General features: G+C 47.1%; 1 protein-coding gene across 1 annotated transcript in view; it reads left to right on the top strand.

Moving 5' to 3' along the window:
• The first annotated feature begins 6186 nt into the window (after positions 1–6186).
• The window catches only part of LOC119461453 (protein-serine O-palmitoleoyltransferase porcupine), a 57021-nt gene continuing 53091 nt past the window's right edge, over positions 6187–10116 (top strand). The window contains exon 1 of the mRNA XM_037722770.2: positions 6187–6271. The gene's annotated coding sequence lies outside the window, so the exon portion shown is untranslated. The remainder of the gene's footprint in view (positions 6272–10116) is intronic.

Genomic DNA, 10116 nt, shown 5'->3' with positions numbered 1-10116 from the left:
TCAGAGGGATATAGGACATTCCGCGCACATGCATAAGAATAAAATCAAAACAACAAGATTGTTGCGTAATACATGCCCCCGCTTAAGTCCAAAAATATATCGGATATATCGCAACGCGATGCGGCTCAATATATATAAAAATTTGGAGGGTGCTTAAGGGCTTTGCCTTTAAGAGTGGAACGCGATAGCATTCAAAGATCTGACGGATTTTACTTTGAGAAATTCAATTTTTGTTCACTAACGTCTCGCGCAACGCGAAGGGCCTGCCCGGTCGAGGTGGTTCGGGATGATTATTTCCGTCAACGACGCCGGCGCTTACGCCGACACCGACGCCGGATTTTCTGCGACACGGGGCCCTTAACGCTATTGCGTTAACGCAGGTCCCGTGTCACGCTTGTGCGCGCGCCGAACGCCGCTCCTCACGGTTTAAGTTCGTCTTTTTGCGTCTTTGATACAAAACGAACAAAATGTAACGGGATAGTTTAGCCATGTATGCAGTAAAAACCTCGTTATAACCTAACTGAAGGGGAAGGCAAAGTTATTTCGGTATACTCATTACTTCGCGTTCTATCCATTATTGCATATGTACCTCAATAACAACCTCGATGGGAATTTTTCAAGGAGTATTTCGCTTATTTCGTTGGCGACTGCTTTTGCGCTCGCCTCTTTTCAAACTTGAGCTGTTTGGCGACAAATTGGCCATGCATGTTTTCCCCCTGGGTTCTCTTTATCAAGTGCACCAGATGTGTGCTGAATTCGCCTTTACTACAATCACTGAGCTAGTTCAGTGCGGTTCATTGCCACTTATTTGGCTTGTGCAGAATCGGCCAGACCCCACCTGCACGAGCCTTATAGTATATTACAACTCTATGACGAGTGCGGGGTTGAATGTTGTCAGCTCGTCCAATTACGTACGAATCCCGCGTGTGGCGACTTGCAGAGGCCGTCATGTTCAGCAAGGTCATTAATTTGGCGAGTCGACGATTCATCGTCTCGGAAAAGCAGCGCTATAACTAACGGGACGACAAGAAAGGGAGGCAAAAGAAAGGTATACGGTGTTGTCGCAACTGAAACGTTTATAGGGTGGGAAAAAACGCATATATCAACACTTGCAAGCATCACGTGATAGTATAGCGTCGCACAAAACCGAAAACAAATGAAAACATTCACCTATCACCCGCACACACACATGTGATAGCGTTCCTTTCTTGTGGTCCTGTTGCATTTTTCCAAAATGACCGTCACGATATTAAACTGCTGGAACGAACAGCAAAGGGCAGCGCCTCGTCAGAAACCAGCTCGGTCTAATCGAACGGACATCTTGGAATAGAGCACGCTCTGGTGGCCATCGCGAGGTTCGCGCGGCTTTCTCTCTATCTACATTTATAACGAATACGGTATATAACGGATACGTCATCGCTTCCGCCTTGCTGGTTCGTTACCCTTTAATGAGCTTCGTCTGTACGTCGCTGTATAGAGGGAGCCCGGAGATATTTGAACGCAGAAAGGGAGATATTTGCCAGTTCAGCGAGGAGGAAGTGGCTATCGGAAGAGGACCAGGGAATCGAAGGAGAAGGAGAGAGAGAGAAGAGAGATGCAAGACGGAAGCGAGCAGAGAAAAGAAAAATGAGCGGCGAGCGAATCGTCTTCGGTTCGGCGGCAGCGAAAAGATACGCTCGCAACAGTCGGGAGACGCTGTTGCTCGATCGGCAGCCATTTATCTTCATTTCGCTCGCGCGAAGCAACGAGACAATAACGGAAAGAAAGAAGCAAGCAGAGAGCGAGCATCTCTCGCATGAGCTGCAGCGTTCGAGAAAGTGTGTGTGTGCCAAGCTATACGAACACAGTATCCAGCGCGAAAAGTTCAAAGTAGATACATGGATGTATGTATACGCGGAGTGCCCCGTTTATCGTCCTAGACTCTGGGCACGAACTCCGCGTGAAAGATAGGCCGAATGCTTTGTGCCATTTTTTTTTTATGCTTCTTATATTACAGATACGTCTGTGCGAAGCCGGTGTATTCTGTCGAGTTGTATGGATACTTTTACTGCGAATGAAAATAGAATCTCGGCTATTTCAGGAACTACTAAGAATGCGCTGTGCGTATATACCCTGTATACACCTGATATGAGCCATTCCGACGTGCAGAGTCCTGGGACGTCACTGACGGGATATCAGTGATGTAAATAAATGACGGGAATTCCTCGATCGGGTTTCGGGCACGCGCCCGTACTACAGGCGTTTCTTTTATATATATATATATATATATATATATATATATATATATATATATATATAGTTGACAACGTACAAGAACAGCGGTCAACTTTAGTCTATGTATATACTTGCAGCAGTTCGGCAGTGCTGCTGCTCCTGTTTTCTCTCTTTCTCTCTGTTTTTGGAAACCAAGGTATCCCATTTCTTGAAGTACGTGAGAGATCTATACTCGTGACGACAGGATTATTTCTCAAGCATTCAATATAGCAATTCTATCACGGGTACACTTCGTAAGTTTTGTTAGGCAGGAGCCTCAACGTCATTCGCAGGTGACACGTATATAGGGTGCTTTTTTTTTTTTTTTTTTTAGCTGCACGAAAAAAAAAATGCCTATGACAGATAGCCCAATTCTAACACTTGAGCTAAATTACTCAATGAGGCGGCTATTACCTCTACGAGAAATCGGAATGCCTAATTGAATAATTGAACACAGGTAATTTTCAAAAATTTGGTGCGGCTAAGAAGAAAACACCTGGTTTATACGAAAGAAATAAACCGCACGGCAGTCTTCGTTCTTCCTGGGCAACCCGCTATTTGCCCATGAGTGACAGCTGCGGAAGATTTATTTATATACCACGGAGAGCGCAGAGAAATGAACGTTATTTTGCTAACTGTTCTGTAACCCGAAAAAGAAAAAAAAAAGACGGTATAGAAAACAGCACTATTAAAAACTATCGAAAATAGCACTGCGGCCCTTGGGCCTCTAGGCGCGCGGAGTGAAAAATGTGGCGGAAGTCACGTGTCATCTCTCTCTACCGTAAGCAGTGAACAATCGCCGAAATCGGGGCCGTATACGTATCAGCTCCAGAAGGTTGGGGCTTGGGCATTCTTGGGCCTGCCCCTGTGCGGCAGGGGGCGAGCATGCCCCTGAAGTCACGCGGAGGAGCCGGCCGGAGTTGCCCAAGGCGGCCATCGCACGGTATATCCGGCTTCGCGAAAGGAAAAAAAAAAAAAAAAAAAAAGCGATCCGTGACTTCTCCTTTATTTCCCGTCCAGCACGTTAATTGGATTACTACGCGAAAACTGTTTTTTTTTTTTTTTCTGCGCAGTCACTTTCTATCCGGCTCCGTTGAATTGGTATGTCTCGTAGGATTTGTGAAAATATTTCTGCGAGACGAATGTGGTGGCGCATATTTATTTATTTACTTATTTATTTATTTGACGTACCTTCAAGCGAAGAGACATTGTAGAGGGTAGTGGGTTACATATTATATAAAAAAATAGCAACACACAGCAGAACGAAACATGGCATGTTATGCAATATTAGCGGCACATAGTAAATACAAAAGAAATATCGAACAGACTATAGACATCGTAACTCGAAACAAGACACAAATATGACACGGGGTGATGAAAGTCTCTGCACCCGCCGCGGTACAGCGCTGCGGCTATTGATGTTCTTAACCCGAGACCTCGAACTACTGAGCTCGAGGTCCGGGGTTCGATTCCCAACCGTGGCGGTCGCATTTCGGTGGGGGCGAAATGCAAAAGCGCTCGTCTATGCTATGCTTTGGGTGCACGTTGCAAAGCACAGTGTGGTCAAAATTAATCCGGAGCCCCCCCCCCCCCCCCCCGCTATACGACGTCTCTCATAGCCCCAATCTTGCTTTGCGGCGTGAAACACAATCAATCAATCAGCCAATCAGTCAATTAACCAATCAATCAATAAAATCTGTAAACATATGTGCGCCTCATAAAGCTGGATATACAGACGCTGCGCAAGTGCAAAATTATAGTGGGTTATGTGTGTATGTAGTGTACACTATAGCTTTAACTGCGGTCATCCTGGCCGATGTGTACCAGGAGGAGTGCCTCCTTACATAGAAAAAACAGCTAATAATTAGATAAAATAATAAAAGACAAAAGAGTGAGTTCCGCGTTCTTTTCACTGGCGTCCTGCCTGTGGAGAATGCTTGGCTGATGAATTATACACAGCCGTGGCTTGCAGTTAAATAGAGGTTAATCAAAATGTTCCGTCTGCTCGCATCACTGCAGGCTGAGCCACCAAAGGATGAATTCGTGGTGCAGGGCCGATAAGCAAACTTTGCTGTACACAAATGAAATGCAACGAACTTACGCTTGACCGTGTTATGAAACAATTGTATATCAGTTAAACGAATGTTTCGGGCGAAAACTCGCAGGTTGGAAACTCTCCAGTGGCCTTCTACCATGACCAAGAAGGCCGCGTGCGTGTAACCGCGTGTCCGAGGGCCCCAGAACGTACGCTTGGTTCGGACGAGCAATAAACATGGGATGGAGAAAAGAGAACAGCGGAAGGAGTCGTCAAGCAACAAACCTGAGTGTGACAAAAAGACGAAAAGAAGGAAGCTTGTATACGGGACTTCGCGAGAGCACATGACATGTGACAAAAAAAAAAAGACGAAAAGAAGGAAGTTTGTATGCGGGACCTCGCGAGAGCACATGACACGCGATCATCACCAGGCAGGTAAATGCGCGCGTTTGTTGGAATCTACCCTGTATCATCACGCATACACGCTAGCACGGGCGTATGTCGGGCGTTGACTGACTTTCTGACGGCCAAATGGGAACAGCAAGTGACATAGCGTGAAAGGGGCGTTTCTTGCAAATGCGTGGTTGCCCCAGCCTTCCCCCTGTAATCCACAGACAATTAAGATGCATTGTGCAGTCTTCTTCGAGATGTAACTGCCGTGGAGTATACAATTGTGTGCGACTTTTACACTCAATTAATGGCGCAGATTGAACTTCCCGGCGTTCAGAAGCCAAGACGGCTAGGAAATTTGAATGGGGCTGAAGTGGGGGTGCTAGGAGCCAAATCACGAGTCACCCCCAAACGCACTAACTGGAGACTTCACCCTCGTGAGAAGTCAACACACTTCGTTGCGAAAACCACTGGTTCAATCTGTAAACCCACACCCTGACAAGGGTCAACTCTTTGATAAAGCGCGAAGCTCAATAAACTTCTTTTTTTTTTTTTGCCTCTTCAGTGTTCCACCGATGTTATGGAAGACACGGAAAAAACTCCTCAATTTTCATTTTTGGAGCGCAGCTTGCAAAGACAAGATGCTGGGAAATACTTGGAAAAAAAAAAGACAAGGTAAGTTGATTAGTCTGGAACTTAATGGTAAATGTTTTTGTATTACAAAGACATGTCAAAGCACCGCACAGATGTGGTGAGTACGTGAGGAACTGCAAAGCCAGCCACGGGAGGTCAGTAGCGCGCTGCCTGCGGGACAAAGATTGCGAAAAAGATAACCCAAACACCGCTTGGGTGCTTTTGTACTCTTTCTGCGTTCTTTTGCATATCTTAGCGTCCCCTATTCCTAAAACGCCCTTGACTCGATTCCTTTAAGTACTCGCTCTTACAGCGCAAAACGGAACACGGAATTCGTTGACTATAGGCTTTTAAGCCGCCCTGGTCACCGCACCTCCCTAACCGACTAAAGGTGTTCGTTTCAATGGTTTTCCGACATGTATACCCCAGGAGCCCTATGGGGCCTTGGACGTCCACACGAGGTGGGTGGCTGGGAGGGGATGGATGGGGTGGAGGTGTATGAGGGTCTTTTGCCCTTTCGACACGCTAAGCGGTGCGCAAATTAGGTCCATATGCGGAACGGGCCAGACAACAAGGCTCTCCCCTTCCGCACAACGCCAGGGGGAACCCTACTCTCGACACTCATACGTGGACGAGGCGCCGCGGGGTGGGTCATTGAGGCAGGTCGTGATTGAAGACGTCTATCAAGTAAAGAAAAAAAAAAAAGCAAAGCAAAGTGAGAGGAAAATTGAAACGGCGAACGTGCGGACATACATCTGGATCCCAAATGGAAGCACAAATGACAACAATTGCCATTTGTTCAAGTGACACCGCAGTTGTGTTGTCGCCAACTGTCTACTGTATATACTTCCTCTCTCCAGTTGTGTCTGTTTGTCCGGGTCACAGCTGCAGGTTAGAAGCATACGAAGTATAGCCAGGTCTGCCGAGTACAGCAAAACGGAGAAGACCACGTGACCTCCCGTAAGCGACTTCTCTTTCCCAAACTGCCACCGAAAGAAACCACTCGTTCATCTCTTGTTTCTTCACGAAGGAGAAGTGTGCGGTTCTAGAACAAAGCCGCTAATTTTTACGAGCCCTGCGGAGAAGAGCGAGAGACCAGGTTTGACCTGAACGCGTTCACCGAACTTTTTTTCTTCTTTACGCCGTATAATTACGCGCGCACATTTCCCCATACAGCCAATTAAGATCACAACCACGCTCGCGGCGCTGATCCAAACTATAACGTTCACTCGAAAGAGCTCACGGGCACGCGTCAGTGCCTCAATCAACCTCTCCATCGAAAATTAGTCCTACTCCAGCCAGCCAGCCAGATCTGCATTTCTGGTCCGTCCCCCGCAGTCCCCAGCAGCGCGGTCGTCTGTCGCAACAAAGCAGTCCGCGCCAGACGCCGGCGACTTCTGTCAGCCTCGTTTGCTGCCCTCTCGCTAAATGCCCCGCAGCTCGGCACAGAGAATGGCTCTTCCGGAGACGAGCCCTCTTGCATCCGAAGCCGTTTATCTGCGCAGGAAACGGCGTCGGCGGCGGGGAGAAGGGGGCACGGCGTGCCGTAGTCTCGCACCCTCGCCTCCGCAATTAGGCGTGGCAGCTGCGGCCGTGTCCGGCGCGGTTGTTCGGAGCACACTAAATGGCCGCCCGCTCTCTTTCCCGACGAGTGCGGCCCTGCTATATGGTGGCTGCGCTGGGGGCGAGGATGAATACATCTTTGTTGTAGTCGTGACGGGTCCGCTCCGCGCTGCGGTGGCCTCCTCAGCCACGACGCAGAGGAGGCGAAGAAGTAAAAAAAGAAAAGAAAGAAACCCGGTTTTCCCCGACCCCACAAGAGTCGGGGTAGAAAGAATGGAGGAGCTCTTGCTTTTTTTGCCTGCTGTGTGTACGTGTGTGTGTGCGCGCGCGCATGCACACGAACATGCACACATGCACATAAAGAAAACAGGCATGCACACGCAAAAACAAAGCACGCACACTCACACGAACGCAGATGCACGCGCTCACGCAGAAAAGCGCTAGCGCGCGCACAAGCGGAGATTTTACAGCTGCTACGAGCACCGGAGCGAGATAATTGTTTCGCGCGCTGTAAAACTTTGCACTCTGTGAGAGCTGCGTTTATCGGAGGTGAAGGAAATGCTCGTGGGATTTAGGAGGGGTAGGCGTGCGTGTGTCAACACGTTTTTTTCGAGAAGCCCGGAGCGCGGGCGCGTTTCGAGATATGTCGTTTCTCGAAATGTGAGAACGCAGGAGAAAATAGCCGGTTTTACGACAAAGGGCAGGGCAACACGGGTGATTTTTCGACGTATCAGCGCTATCGTTGTTTTAGTTTCCTCTGATGCTTTTGTAAAGTGTAAGGCAGCACAACTCCGTGTAACAACTCTTTCTTTTCTTTTCTTTTTTTTTTAATAAGCAAGAGCACTATGTGGTCACCGGAAATGAACCCGACAACCCAGAGAAACAGCTTCTCATGACGTCTGTGGTAAAAAGCCCTACCATCCACGCACCACCGCCGCTTTTGCGGCGAAAACGTGCATACGTCTGTGGTACGTCTTGGTAATAATGATGATGACGATGATTTATTGGCACCCCTTTGAAATGGGGTGGTGACAAATAGGCACCTAACCTGCTTGATTTAATCTGGTATGCTATACATATTTTTCATTGTATCATTTTCGTATACATCTCCTTAATATTTTTCGTCTTCAAAACTTCTCTATCTACCTTGTACCGCTACCTATACCTATAATGGATCCGGTAGTATAAGTATCTTCCCTGCTTTTTTCCCACCAATACTCTAAACTTCTCTTGCTTATCTCGACTGCTAACCCCGGTTGGTGCTTCCGTCCACTTTAAATCCAAGCGTTTTGGAAGGTGTACGTTACCTACGGTACTCACTGGTTGAATCCCTTCGCATTCCATTATGATGTGCTGAGTGGTCTCCGGACTTTTGCTGGAGCATACGCATGCCTCATCTTGTTGCTAATATTTGCTCCGGTATAGGTTTTTGTCCTTCGGCAACCAGCTCGAGCCTCGAATTTCAAGGTATTCTTTTTTTTTTTTTTTTTTTTGCATTCGGGCAGCCGTGCCGCAGTAAAATTACCCGAAACTTGCTAAGTTCGATCTGTCGCTCCTTTGGAATATACAATGTGGCCCATCTTTACCGATAAAAGATTAACTGTATAGGCCCAAACGGACGCCTTTAAAATTCATGACGTCACGGCTCGAGCTTAGTGCGGGAACTTCACGGCGGTGTCGCCACGCGTCCTTCGTCCCCCCCCCCCCCCCCTCGCTTTTCTAGCTTACCAAACCTTTATCATCTCATCACCTCAGTGGCTGTGTTGTTCTTCTGCTGAGCAAAAGGTCAAGTGATCGATCCCCGGATTTCGGTGGGGGCGAAACAGAAAATCCATCGTGCACTTAGACGCATGTGCACGATGGATTGTTTTGGCATTGTAGAAGGCTAATTTACTAATGCTGCTAATCATACTCTTTCCTATTGTGCCCCTTGAAGACACTCGCGGTAGCACAATGAGTGCATGCCTACGATGACTGCATGAACAAGGCTCACGATGGTGCGACGTCGCTGTAATCTTCACGTCGTTGACTATATACAACGATTTAACACCTAAAGGAAAGAAAACGAGCGCGAACAGGGACACTATAGCGTGTCACTCTAGCTGCAAATCTGCTTTTCAGCGCAGAGTTAACTGCTCAATATTGCTGAAGGAAGGTTGGTACGTATACTTGGTTGGTACATACCGGGTGTTTCTGCGAAGACGTTAAGTAATTTTTTGAAAATTGCCTGTTGACAGATAGCAGACCTTTAGCCGTTGAGCTGGCCTATATGCTCGAAGAGGCGGACATTATACTTGCACGAGAAACTCGAATGCATAATCAGCTAATTAACAAACATTCACTAATTAACTTGTCAACCAATTACCTTACGGCACGCATTGCAATTTACAAATTGTAGCCAGTGAGACTGCAAGACACATCCACTTGAAAAGAATCCTGTGGATGACACCATCTTAATTCGAATATGCCATCAACTTGCGTTGAAAATGCACTGTCGTTCCACTTACCTTTTTTTAACAAAACGCCGTTTTATGCATGGAAGCACGAAAGTTGCTGGACCGCCAATGTATTTCTTCACAAAGTTCGGGAATTAATACTTGAAAACTGGTGTCCAAGTGGACTTCTTCCAAGTGGATCCACCTTGCGAACTAATCGGCTACAATTTGTAAACTTCAATGTGATGTGTGCCATAAGGTAATTAGTTAAAACTTAATTAGTGAGCTTTTGTTGATCAATTCATCATGTATTTCTATTTCTCGTGCAAGAAATGTCCACCTCTTCGAGTGGACCAGCTCATGAACTATAATTGTGCTATCTGCCACACGCAACCTTTAAAAATTGCCTAAGATCTTCGCGGAAACACCCGGGTGTATAGTAGTTCGTGCATCTACAACTGATCGTTTCAGAGCACTGTAGAAGTGACCTTAACGCATTGAAACGCGATTAAAGCTGTATTACGAGAATAAACGTGTATAGTATAGCCATTGTGAGGCTTCATAATCGCCATTGGAGCCCGCTTATGCTTGCGAAGCAGACACGCGATCGAAGCCTGTCACGATCACCACAGCACAACGTACACCCTCCATTATCTTCTTATCTAGCTTTCTACCTGCTCCTACGCCATTCCCCAGGGTAGCAAACAGGATGTTTCCGTTTTATAGTTATAACCTTCGTGCATTTTCCCTTCCTTTCGTCTCTCTCTCTCTCTCTCTCTAACGCTCGCAAGCTTGGTTGCTCACGAC

This window comes from Dermacentor silvarum, chromosome 8, assembly GCF_013339745.2.
Source record: "Dermacentor silvarum isolate Dsil-2018 chromosome 8, BIME_Dsil_1.4, whole genome shotgun sequence".
Classification (NCBI taxonomy): Eukaryota; Metazoa; Arthropoda; class Arachnida; order Ixodida; family Ixodidae; genus Dermacentor; species Dermacentor silvarum.
The sequence above is the reverse complement of the archived record's forward strand: the minus strand, read 5'-3'. Positions and strand labels throughout refer to the sequence as shown.